Source organism: Triticum dicoccoides, chromosome 5B (genome assembly GCF_002162155.2).
Source record: "Triticum dicoccoides isolate Atlit2015 ecotype Zavitan chromosome 5B, WEW_v2.0, whole genome shotgun sequence".
NCBI classification, from domain to species: Eukaryota; Viridiplantae; Streptophyta; class Magnoliopsida; order Poales; family Poaceae; genus Triticum; species Triticum dicoccoides.
In genome coordinates this window covers 336,986,755-336,999,363 of record NC_041389.1, presented here as the reverse complement: position 1 = coordinate 336,999,363, position 12,609 = coordinate 336,986,755, and positions in this window count along the sequence as shown.

Here is a 12,609-nt window from a genome sequence, read left to right as displayed (position 1 = left end):
AGTCAATTCAGTCGACTGAAGTGTAGCTAAATCGGAGCAGCATCGCAAGCAAGAGCAAGAGCTCGAGCAGCAGCTCGAGCAAGAGCAATAGCAATAGCAAGAGCAGACCTAGCAGGGGACTGAGAGAAAGAGTAGAGTAGCAGCACAAGCGAGAGCTAAAGCAGCAGCAGCTCCTACTGATGTGGACGTCGTCGCCGAGGGAGCGACGCCGTGGAGGAAGTGGCCGGCGACGCCGCCGTGGATGGAGCCGTGCTGTGTCGGCTCGGGACCAAGCGCCGGCAGCACAGTGAGATCGAATCAAGAAGAAAAATGCGGCGATTAGTGTACAACCTCTTTGGTGGCGCCGATTAGGCCGCAACTTCATCCAAGGAAACGGTGATGATAATGTTCTTCCGGTGGTGCAGGTGAAGACGACGGTGTGGGAATGGAGGTGGCGTGAAAGACGAGGGGAACATCGGGGTAGCTCCTTGGAGGTGGAGGACGGGGTGGCTGAACCGGCGGGACCACCAGATCGATGACGGATCCTCATCCGTTACGGTGGATGAGGGACGTTAAGGTGTTGTTGTGGACGACGTCGTCGGAGAAGAGGCTCCGGGTGGGTGACGGACGGAGCAGGGTGTGGGGTTTTGTTGCGGGTTTTCACGGCCTCGGTGTACGAATGGGTGAGCGGATGGGATGGCAGTGGGGAACCATGGCTTAGAGACGCGCTTGTCCGAAATGTGGGGTAAGTTATGAAAGTACCCCCACTGATTTGAGGCGGTTCTTTCGGTTCAGGGGTACTACGGGCATTTCGCGTGTCGGGATTTCACAGGAGGTGAGAGTTTTCGCGCATGTTTTAATTTTGGAATAGCAAGGCGCGGGTTGAGATGGAGGGAGTTGTCGGAGCACAACAAGACAAATATATATCTTAAATATTTCGGGCTAACAAGGCGCGGGTTGAAGAGGCGGGAGTTTCGCAGCACGATAGATAGAGACGGTAGCTTGAATTTTTGGCATAACAAGGCGCAGCTTGAAATTTCGGAAGAACAAGCTTAACGTGTACCAAAAAAGACAATTTACACCTCAACACGCACAACACACACACAAACACCATTTAGACTAGAGTAAGGTACACGTGCATTGCACACATGAGATTTGGCAACCAAATTATGAATAAATACCACATTATAGCATGCAAGCTTTGAGTCATATATGCATAATGTAGATGTTCGTTTAATTCTTATAGTTCATTTCATTTAAAATCATCTAGTTTTTATGAGAAAGCCAATCTATTTTAAGATTCATGGAATTGTGCATTGTAAGACATAAAGTAAAAACAAATAATGGCAAATCATGTAGATTCTGATACGGAAGATTCTAGAACAAATATGAAGTGCTTGTGTTTTGATGTTTGTGCATTATGCTTAAGTTCAACCATGGAGTCTTTTAGATTATACATGTGGCGAAATCTGGTGGAATCTAGATGATATCCAACGGCCAGTAGTGCTCAAATTTGCCATCTTTGGACCATCGGATTTGCCTCATCCAACGACCATCTTTCAAAGTTAAAGTTACCCCCACACAATATAAAAAATATATAAAATTATATATATATATATATATATATATATATATATATATATATATATATATATAGGGGTATAGATATAGATATGTGATGCAAAAGCCGCCCATCATCTCCAATTAGAATAGTGTGTCCATGCACGGATGCGACGTGGCCAAATGATGTCTGCCATCGGTATCTCAAATTCAAATCAGTCTGACCTTGTTCAATGTGTATACATTACAACATGCTCGTTTCCAAACCACACCGCGCAGATCTCCGTTATATTCATGCATGCATGGGTTTCAAACATCAGGATCTCCTATTCAAATATTTGAATTCAACTTTACATTGATTATGACCTCACCTATTCTTTTACACCCACACAGTAGTCTTCTCTTTATAATTGTACCACTAACTTTCTCTCGTGCATGCATGCACACACACTACCAGTCGGCATTATCCATCACACGCATGCAATCTTTTTCTTCAGGTCGGTCTCCCATGAAGGCACCCACCCACACACATCCCCCTCTCCATCATATCGGGCATTCTTTATCTCTCACGCGTGCATGCGCAACGATCGATGTTCCTCTATGTATGTGTGTATATAGCTAGGTCTTTCATAGTTTTCCACACAAATCGATCAATCGATATATCCAGTGAGGTCTCACCCTCTTTTCCACGTCCACATCGATCAATCTATACCTCTCTATATAGGATTAACATATATAGCTAATACACTCACATTAATTATATATCCAACGTCCCCCTCTCATCATCCATGCCTTCCGCTTCATCTCTCAGACGCGTGCATAATGGCGAAGACAGGGGGCAGTAAGGGCCCTGCCCCCCCTAACATCACTATATATCGAGGCTAATATGAATGTGATCATTAGACAATTGCTGCTAAAAATGGTTTAAGTTCATGAATTGACCCTCCTCGTAAAGGATTAGCAATGCTTGGCCCCCTAGCTCATTTATTTTTCATGGCTCCGCCACTGCGTGCAACAGCGCACGTGTTCGCCCCCTCTCTCTAAATATCGATCTCGCACTTGTGCATTCCTTCATAGTCTCCCTCCACTCGGCCCCTCGCACCATCTTCTAGCCCCCCACCGGATTTTGCCACATGTACAATCTAGCAGACTCCATGGTTGAACTTAAGCATAATGCACAAACCTCAAAACAACAGTGGTTTTCTTTTGTTCTAGAATCTTCCGTATCATAACTGCCCAAACTTTTTTTCTAGTTGAATTTCCATTATTTGTTTTTACTTTATGCTTTACAACGTACAATTCCATGAATCATAAAATAGATTAAGGGCTTCTTTGATTCAAAGGATTCTCAAAGGAATTTTGGAGGATTATAATCATTAGGAATTTTTTCTATCTTGGTTGTTTGATTCGTAGGATTGTAAACCATAGGAATTTTTTTCCATATGAATCATTTGCACTAGATTTCATAGGAAACATCCCATCCACTCAATCCTCTTTGAAAGAATTCTGCATTATTTCTATGCACAATCAAACACTCGTACAATCCTGTAGGATTCAAGACGACATTCCACTATAATCCCATGTTTTTCCTATTCCCGCGTTCTTAGCTTTTTTATAAAAACTAATTGATTTTGAATGAGGTGAACTATAAGAATTAAACGAAGGGCTACATCAGGCATACATGACTCAGAGCTTACATGCTATAGTGTGGTATTTATTCATAATTTGGTTGCAAAGTCTGATGCGTGCAATGCACGTGTACCTTACTAGTACTTTGAGTATGTGCAAAACACGTAAATTAGAATACCAATGGAAGCTACATAGTGTCTCTCTTACAGTTCATGAAGCCACGTGGCACATGTGGAGGCGTTGTCGCGACCTCCTTGCGTGGATTGATCATAGTGACGTGCTGCTGGTTCCAGAAGAATGTACTCGTCCTCCCTGAGCCATACTGGCGGTACATGCACGAAGCGAAGATGTGCACCCACGCCACGCACGCACTCATTCCCTCGCACGCACACGGGGTACACGGGCGGACGCAATTTTGTACCAAGATCCACCCCATGTGATAATTTGACGCGTGTAAAGTCGTTCGCTTCATTGATGGTCAATTAATAAAGCGCATGCAAATTGAGTGGACGTGAAGAAAGACATTATTACTCCACTGCGCGCATGCGAGTAGTTAAATCGTGGGTTGCTAGTAGTACTTCCATTGGTCTCCTTTGTATTTTGTGCCAATTTTTGACAGTAACATAATATTTACGCATTTGAGCAGTGTAGTACTTGAAATTTATGTTCCACTAAACTCATCGGGAGCCATTTCGGGCCTCGAAACCAAAACCATCAATTAATCTTTACCTTGTTCCCACCACATTCGAAAGCCTGCTCACACCTACTAGTACGTACCAAACCTGAACGTGTTCCCACTATGCAGGTATTAGTACTAGTGCTAGTACTTAGGTTATAAAAAGGGGAACTACCTAACCGAAAATTACTCTACCTTTCCTCCTAATAAGTGCTTCTTCTTCGTCCGTTGTTGCCATGGCCGGTGAGCAGAGCTCTAGGTCGAGAACTACTCGTAACAAGGGAGCGGCAACCAAGGCTTCGGAAAAAAGAGAGGGCTCGCCGCCACGCAGAGACCTCGAAAGATCTCTCACGGGCAGGCGATGGCTCCCAGGAGCGCCCTAGCCGCGGAGGCGAACATGCCGAGCCGGCGGAGCTGGAGTCGTTATCCCTCAACGGCATGCCCGATCAGCTCAAGAAGCACCTCAATAAGCAGAAGGAGAGCATCTAAGGCTTGATGGAGTTGCTGAAGGAGAGCCTCGAGGACATGCCCGCTGAGCTCAATCAGCAGGGGGAGTTGACCGCCGGCTTGGTGATGCTGTTGAAGAAGAGCATTGCCTCGGAGAAGAAGGCGACCGGCGAAATCCTGCGACTTTAGGAGGACAAGGAGAAGCTCTACCACGAGATCGACCTGTTGAAGGAGAAGAACGCCGGCTGGAAGAAGCTTCATGAGAATAGTAGTTCCTCAATGAAGATGTTGTAGGCCCTCGTCATGGAATAGAAGGAGGAGTTGGCAAAGCTCCGCATCGAGCACCCGACTGCTGTCAAGGTATGTAATGCGGCCGTGGAACAGATGATGAAGGCTCGCGTCGAGAAATCCCGCGACATGGACAAAATGAAGAAGATGGCAGAGGAGACGCGCAAGGAAATGGAGGCCGTGGAGGGGATGAAGAAGCAGTTACAACTCCGCGGCGAATTAGATCATTTGGGGTGATAATCTTCCTTCTTCTTTTGCTCCTATGTTTCATCTTTTGCTTCGGGTGTTTCGCCGCACGTGTCACGTTCTCTGCGAGGTATGAATAGAACAATGTTTGTTTTTGAGGGAATGAATAGAACAATGCTAACAAGAGATGACTAGCAAATTAGATCATTTTTATCGCCATATGGCACTGGGCTGCCGTGTTTCGTGCTCCTCCGTCGCAGTACTACTCCAGTGGAAAACTTGAGTATACCGCATGGTTCTTTGCTCCTCCTCGATTAGGTCGTCGACGCATTTATACGAGCAGTCAAATCACAAGGCCCCGTCTTCTAGTAGTAATGAGCCGTCAAATCACAAAGTCCCTCGCCTCTCGTGAAACCGACCAAGCTAGACTGCCCCGCCCTCTAGCCTTTTAAAAAATGTATACTTTTGTACAGCAGTAGTATCGATGGATTGCGCCATGGAGCAAAACTTGAAATTAAAAAAAAACGTGGTACATATAGAGAGCGCTCATCGCCAAATTATGCATATAGTACTATTAAAAAGGCTAGTCACAATAATGGTGTCCAGCACAACCCACCCCTCAAATAAAACTAAGCACCCTGGAATTCTTTGACAAAACTAAGCACCCTGAAATTCTTTGACAACTAAATTGCTGGCTATATGATGTTGGCCATATATATTGTACGTATATAATGTGAAGAAACGAGTGGTAGTACTATACCAACTAAAAGATGAAATGTAAGAAATACTAGTATGTACGTACTGAAGAGTTAAAGTAACAAGAAGAAACATAACATAGTTCTGCTGGGGGCTCAGCCCAACACACCCCTCAAATTAAATTAAGCACACCTGAAATTAAACTTTGCAACTATTCCGTTTGACACTGCATTAGAACCACCATGAGCAACGACATTGCCACCTTACTCGGAGTCCTCGTCCACGTCCTCGACTTCGTCCTTGTCCCTCTTCCTCTTGGCCGATACTTCTTTGCTTGAACCGCACACTTGGCTGTTGCTCTTCATCCAACCCTTGTAGATATTGAAGCAAAGGTAGCCATCCATTGCAGCATATTGGATGTGGTCTATATTTATTACATTCCACTGCCATGCATGATGATGAAACGTGTATGGAGGTTTCTCCAGTTTACCGTACGAAGGATGAACCATGGCTCCTACCAGGGTTAGCATTGAAGGCTGACGAGAGGACACCAGCCGATTCTTCTGGAGGTCGAAGGTCTTGCCTACAACGAGGCCTATCCGACGCAGGACTTCTTTGTCGTTACCAAAGTCTACAGTAACGAATTTGACTAGGTTTCCTCGAGGAAGTCCTTAAAATCCTGGCACTCAACGTCGGCATGGCATATGTGGTAGACCAAGCATAAGTCATGCACGCAAACCTGGATCACGGCGGGCTTCTTCCTCTCTTCATCCTTTAGATCCTTCTCTCGTCCCAGGACTGTGGTGTACTCAACATCTAGCCCAGCGACCCACTCATCATCTGAGTCTTCGAACATGCATCTGAAGCAAGAAAGGCATCCTTTCACCGTCGCGGAAGAACGGGTGTAGATGACGTCGAACTCATCGCCGGTGATGGTTCTAACCTTGTACTCACCGCCGATCGTGGAGATTTGGGACGCCATGGATTTGTGAGGAGGGTTAGGATTAGTGGAACTGCCGTAATGCGAATGGACGGGACGACTAGGAGCGAACCGCCGTAGTATTAAAGGACGTGCGGGGACGAGTAGGAGCAAACTGCCAGCGTGCGAATGGCAGGGTAGTGGCTTTCCATTCTCCCATGATACGGGCTTCCGAGAGCCCTTGGATCTGAGATCGAACGGTTGCATGGCGTGATTCTAGACCTATGGGTGAATATCCTATCCTAGAGGGTTATTCTGCAAATTTTCAGCAACTTAGCATGCGACCCTTTGATCTCAGATCTAAGGGCTGCCAGCAGCCCGTATCATGGTCGCGCCTACCACGACCGTCGCGTCGCTCGCGCGGTCGCGCCCTTGGAGATTTAACACGGTGCGTTAGGCTATCTGATGTTGGCATGTCATACATAGTCATCACTTAGTCACTCATACTACAACAAGGTTGGCTATAAGTGTATTTTTTTTACTTCTCTCTATCTCTTTCTTCGTACTCCCTCCGTCCCATAATATAAGAACATTTTTGACACTAGTGTAGTGCCAAAAATGTTCTTATATTATGGGACACAGAGAGTACTAGTATTTATTGCATTTGCCAAGGAGTGACCTCTTCCAATGAAATGGTGTTGCTAAGTTTGCTTCATTTAATTAGCTATAGACTCAAAATTGTCTTTTCACCTAGGTACACACGCTTAGCACCATTTCTTCCTTGGGTCACCAAACTAGTCTCTCTCTTCTTGATTAACTTGCCACATCAGACTTTATGCCTATGTGGCAAGCTTAGCACCTGTAGGAGCAAGTAAAAGTAAGTACAATAGTGCGCTTTACATGGCATTTTTGCATATGTGGAGGAAATAGAGGCAGGGAAAAAGTGGAGAAGTGGGCTCTCATGCAAGAGCCAGCCTCTACTACATGGTGAAGCATTGGGAGAGGCACCTATATGGAGGTGGTCAGGAATCAGGAGACTCACGCCGGTCGTAGCGCCGTAGTTAAAATGATAATGGCAAGTCAAATCACGGGGCCCCACCTGTCCAGCAGTAACTCGCCGTCAAATCACACAACCCTACGTTTGCAGCAGCCTACTCCCTCGTCTTCTCGCATCTCTGTCGAACCGACTAGGCGGAACTGCCCCGCCGCCTACCGCGCAGGAAAAGCCCCGCCCTCGACTTTTAAATAGTATACAATATACTAATTTTGTATCCATGGATTGCACTCGCGCCATGGAGCAAAGCGTCTAGAAAATGGCGGTACACATGTACGGAGTATACAACATGCCCGTCGCGTTCACATCGCACCCCAGACGGTCGTTTGGTCTAGCACGCTGCTCTCCGAATGGAACGCGCGTCATATTGCATTTGCACACACATGTGGGACGATAATTGAGAACCGACCATAGGCACACTCCCCGGCCCCGCAAGTCGAGTGACTTAATAGAAGAGGGAGATGAGCGATAGTACTAGAGAAGTGTTGTACTACGTTGGTGCCTGGACGACCCCTACAAGACACGGAAGATTAGTTCGTCCATGCATGTGACCAGACTCCAGCAGACACGCCTAGATTCGCTATCGTCTACATATCGTGCAGGCTATGTTGTACATGGCTGTAGTTGTGGTGAGAAATCTAAAAAAAGGTTTCTTGTCATCTCGCAAAATTAGGTGTCATGTGCTTCGGATCACTGCAAGGGTTAAACAGCGACAACTGAGTTGGGCTAGTCATTGGGGGCACATGCACGGACAATGACTACTCAGCTGCCATCTAGGTCAAGCCGGCTTTGTTAATTAGGACATCTATCGATGGACCCCTTTTCTACGAGTTTATATTTAATTTGAGCTTTGTTCGTCGTCTAGTTTGTCCGTCGGGATTCATGTTGTCTCCTTTGGGCAGTGAGGTTATGATTTCTTGTCATGTGGCATTTTTTCGTGTTATATGTTATAATCTGGCGCTTCAGATCAAAATGACGGCAACTGTGCCTCTAGGCCACGTGCATGAAGACTTCTCGACAGTCATTGACGATGTCAAGCCGGCTCCGGTAGACAAAAGAAAACTAGTACTACTCCACTATATAGGTAGGAGCCTCCGCGCTTTCTTGCTAGTGTTGCTCTCTTCACACTGTCTCGGCCTCTCCAGATCTAAACACGACAGCGGTGGCCACACACACACTTTCTCTCTGCTCACCGCTGGTCACAGATCCAGCCGGATCCTCTCCGCCGGGAAGGTGAGAAGGTGCAACGTTCACGCGGTCGTCCTCGGCGATGGCTCTTACCCATGCTGGGCGCGTCTCGATCAGCCTGCCTTGCCGTTCTCTCCCAAGCACCGCTGGCGAGGGAGGGCCTCCGACCCCTTCTTCCTCGCTACCGTAGTGTGGGCAGACCCGACCTCCCGCCGCCCACCTAGTGACATCCCGGCGACCATCAGGTATAACTTCCTTCGAAACCGGCCTTTCTCTACTTCCCGAGCTCCCGACGTCGCTGCATTTGTATCTTTTACTATTTCTCAGGCCCCCTCGTAGATAGGATCAATCGGCTGTTCGAAAACGACCTAATTTGTTTAGTTTAAGAGGTAAAACTAGTTCATGCACTCGAATCTAGTACTACTTGGTTCAAACAAGGAAGAAAGGGGGTGGGGGTGGGGGAGGATTTGTTACCTGAATCTAGGACTTGGTCGAAAGAGGAAATAATGGGGGCAAAAAGTAGCAGAGATTGGCTATCCAACCGGTCTCTAGGTCTAATAGGGAAATAAAGGGAAATGGAGTACAAACTCAATATAAACCCGATCTATTGGTTGAAAAAGGAAAGAAAGTGGGGACTGGGGGACAAGTCAACAGAGTAAGTCCAACACTAGATTTGCTAGCCTCACACAGTATAAGGTGGCCATACCGAACAAAAATGGGACCAACCCAGATATCCTGTTCTGATGTTTGTTGCCCCGAGCCACTCTTATGTAATGCCACTGGTAAAATGTAGCAGTTGCACTGTTAAAAGTAAGGACACGTTAAACCAATGTTGTTTTCAATGTAATGCCTCCAGTAATATGAATCAATGGCACTTCTTTACATGTCCTGCTAAAATTTCCCATTAAGATAAGTTGGTTCTTTTCGTTAGAAATGCAACTGTCCTGGTCCGCCTACTCTCTCGTGCCCAAAGTAATGTTGTATTTAACGATTGTCATAGTTAATCCTAATGCCCACACTAATATCTAGCAATGCCACTGCTTTAGAAATTGCTACTGTCCTTGTAGGATTGCCATTCAGATAAGGAACATGCTTCTTTTCATTTGATGCATGTTTCATCACTTGTTAGTCACCCTCCTTTCCACCTTTTTTGTGCAAACAGAGATATACATTTCACGCTCGATCTTAGTTGAACTGCACAAATGATATCCAAATTATAGTTGAGCATTCCAGGAGCTTCACAACCAACCTTGATGTTGCTCAATTTTATTGCAACTAATGAAGAAGAAGCTCTGTGGGTTTCGTTTTCTGATGGAAATGGAACCGGGGCTGGAGCCCTTTTCTTAAAAAAATTTGAAGAAGAAACTGCTAGCTCACGGGACATTGCTTCATTTTAGGTGAACTATACCAAAAGGTCCCATGAATTGAATCATCCATGTTGGTGACTGAAAGAGCCAGCTTCAGCATCCCAGTCTAAGCACCCCCGGCCTCCATCCTTGCGACGCACGGTACACCTCGTTTGCCACCTGCTCGACCCTAGTGTCACTGATAAAATGAAGTAATAATATAGTTAAAATAGAGCAAGTGTCATCTCTATCATTTCTTCCAATGTAGATAAAGAAAGTGCTTCTCTTTGTTAATGTATGTTTCATCAACTAGTCCCATTGTTAATGTTTAAGCGTTTCTGCAAACTGGGGTGCTTAATTTTAGTTGATATGTACAAAAATAGAGATTTGAATGTCTCAAGGCGCCTCCTTGTACTACTGCTGTACACTGATGTTCATCACTGGCAGAAGGTGTATCTGGGAGACTTGGGACGATGTCCAGTATGAGGCGTACCGTATGAGGCGTCGCAGGGCCCATCTCGCCCTCGCAGCATGGCATACTATGATACTATCACAATATTTTCTTCTATTTATTTTGTGTGTTTCATCAACTAGTGCCACTATAATGTAATCACGCTTTTTCATTATCTGTGCAAACAGGGTTATTCAGCTGCATTTTGGTGGAACTGCACAAATGTACGTATGGAACTGGCATATATGCAGAGTGCGAGGTGTGCCAAGTAAAAATTACCGACACCAACCATGATTCATGCATGCATTGGCATCCACCACCACCAGTGGGATGTGTGGCGCTCTCTATGGACGGATCTTTCTCGGCAGCAAATCCTCTAACCAAATACTAGTAGCTTATATTGGCAGTTTTCTAGGGAGTACTCTTTTCTGAAAGAAGCACCAATCTATTTTTCTTTATTTGTAAACTGTGTCACAACTTTGACCCAAAGGTCCAGAGCTATTTTAGGGTGATTGGCATAGTACTCGGAGACTGATTGTAAGCATGATTTTCATTAGCTGTCACACTGATTGTAAGCATGAGCAGGTGGGAGATTAGGTTAGTGCGAAGCTTACCTTAAACCATACCGCCGCCGTTGAAACGAGGCGAGCATCAAGGGAACCGTGGAGAATGGCGGGGAAGCGATGTCACGCCATCCGGCCTCCTCTTGCGGTGGGAGAACGAATACTCCTGTGGCTCCGGCTGGCTCTACACCCTCACGAATGGCGGACCATAATCGATCGATTCATTATCCTCTGGGTGCTCGACCTTCGACCTGTACGCCCACCACCTCCGACTGACTGTCGCCTCAGGCGAATATGTCTGCTCCATCGCCCAGAGGAGATACTCGATGAACTCGGAGGACTGTGGCGTGACTGCCGCCGAGGAGTACATGTACATCGCCGCCGTCTCTCTCTTTCGCATACATTGCCACATGGCCCGCATTGTCCTCGAAATCTCCCACTCATTGTCAAACCAACTAAGGATCTCCTTCAACCTGGCTAACTTTGTCTGGTCGCCGCCGGCGATCTGCCTGATTCGTTGCTGCATCCTCTCCATAGATGTCCTTCTGAGTGGTCCGGTGCTAGCTTTGGAAGATGGGAGGAGAGACGATGGTCTTGCAATAGAGAAGAGGGAGAGGCGAGACGGTGGTTTTGGAATAGAGATGATGGAGAGGAGAGGAGGTGGTTTTGCAATGGAGAAGATCAGAAGAGGGAGAGGCGAGACGGTGGTTTTGGAATGGAGATGACGGAGAGGAGAGGGGGTGATTTTGCAATGGAGAAGATCAGAAGAGGGAGAGCCAAGACGGTGGTTTTGGAATGGAGATGATGGAGAGGAGAGGAGGTGGTTTTGCAATGGAGAATATCATAAGAGGGAGAGGCGAGATGGTGGTTTTGGAATGGAGATCATGGAGAGGAGAGGATGTGGTTTTGCAATGGAGAAGAGGGAGAGGAGCGTGCGGCAGCGATTTAGGATTGGACGACAAGGCTGGCGCGCTGTGACTGGATCAAAATCAAAATCAATTTACCCTTCAATTAAGAAAGCGACCCCACATTAATTAGTCTCCCTTTTATTCTGGGTCATAATTGACCATGATTTTCGCACATAAAATATATGTTATACATTGCAAAAATAATATAATTTGAAAGTACATTCAGATACGAACCAAACGATACAATTTTTGGTGACATGCATTCACATTTTGCTTGTCAAATACAGTACATGGTCAAACTTTGACCCAAAATACGCAAAACAACAAAAAAATACTTCCAACCAGCGCCGCTCTTCCGCTCTTCTCCTCTTAAACCACCGCCGCTCCTCTCCTGTTCCAATCTAAATCTAGCGCCGCTCCTCTCCTCTTCCATTTCAAAACCACCACCCCTCCTCTCCTGTTCCAGTCCAAAACCAACGTCGCTCCTCTCCCATTCTAATCCAAAACCAACGCTTCTCCTCTCCTCTTCCATTAAAAAACCACCACCGGCGAGTGAAGGTGCTGTGGAGAAGTAGATCGATGGAGGAGTACAACCGATACGTGAGGACCGCAGACGGCGACCCTGTGAAGCTAGCTAGGATGTTGGAGATACAGTCTTGGTTTGACAACAAGGACCAACTAGCGGCGACGGCGACATCCATGGCCAAATATCTGCAACA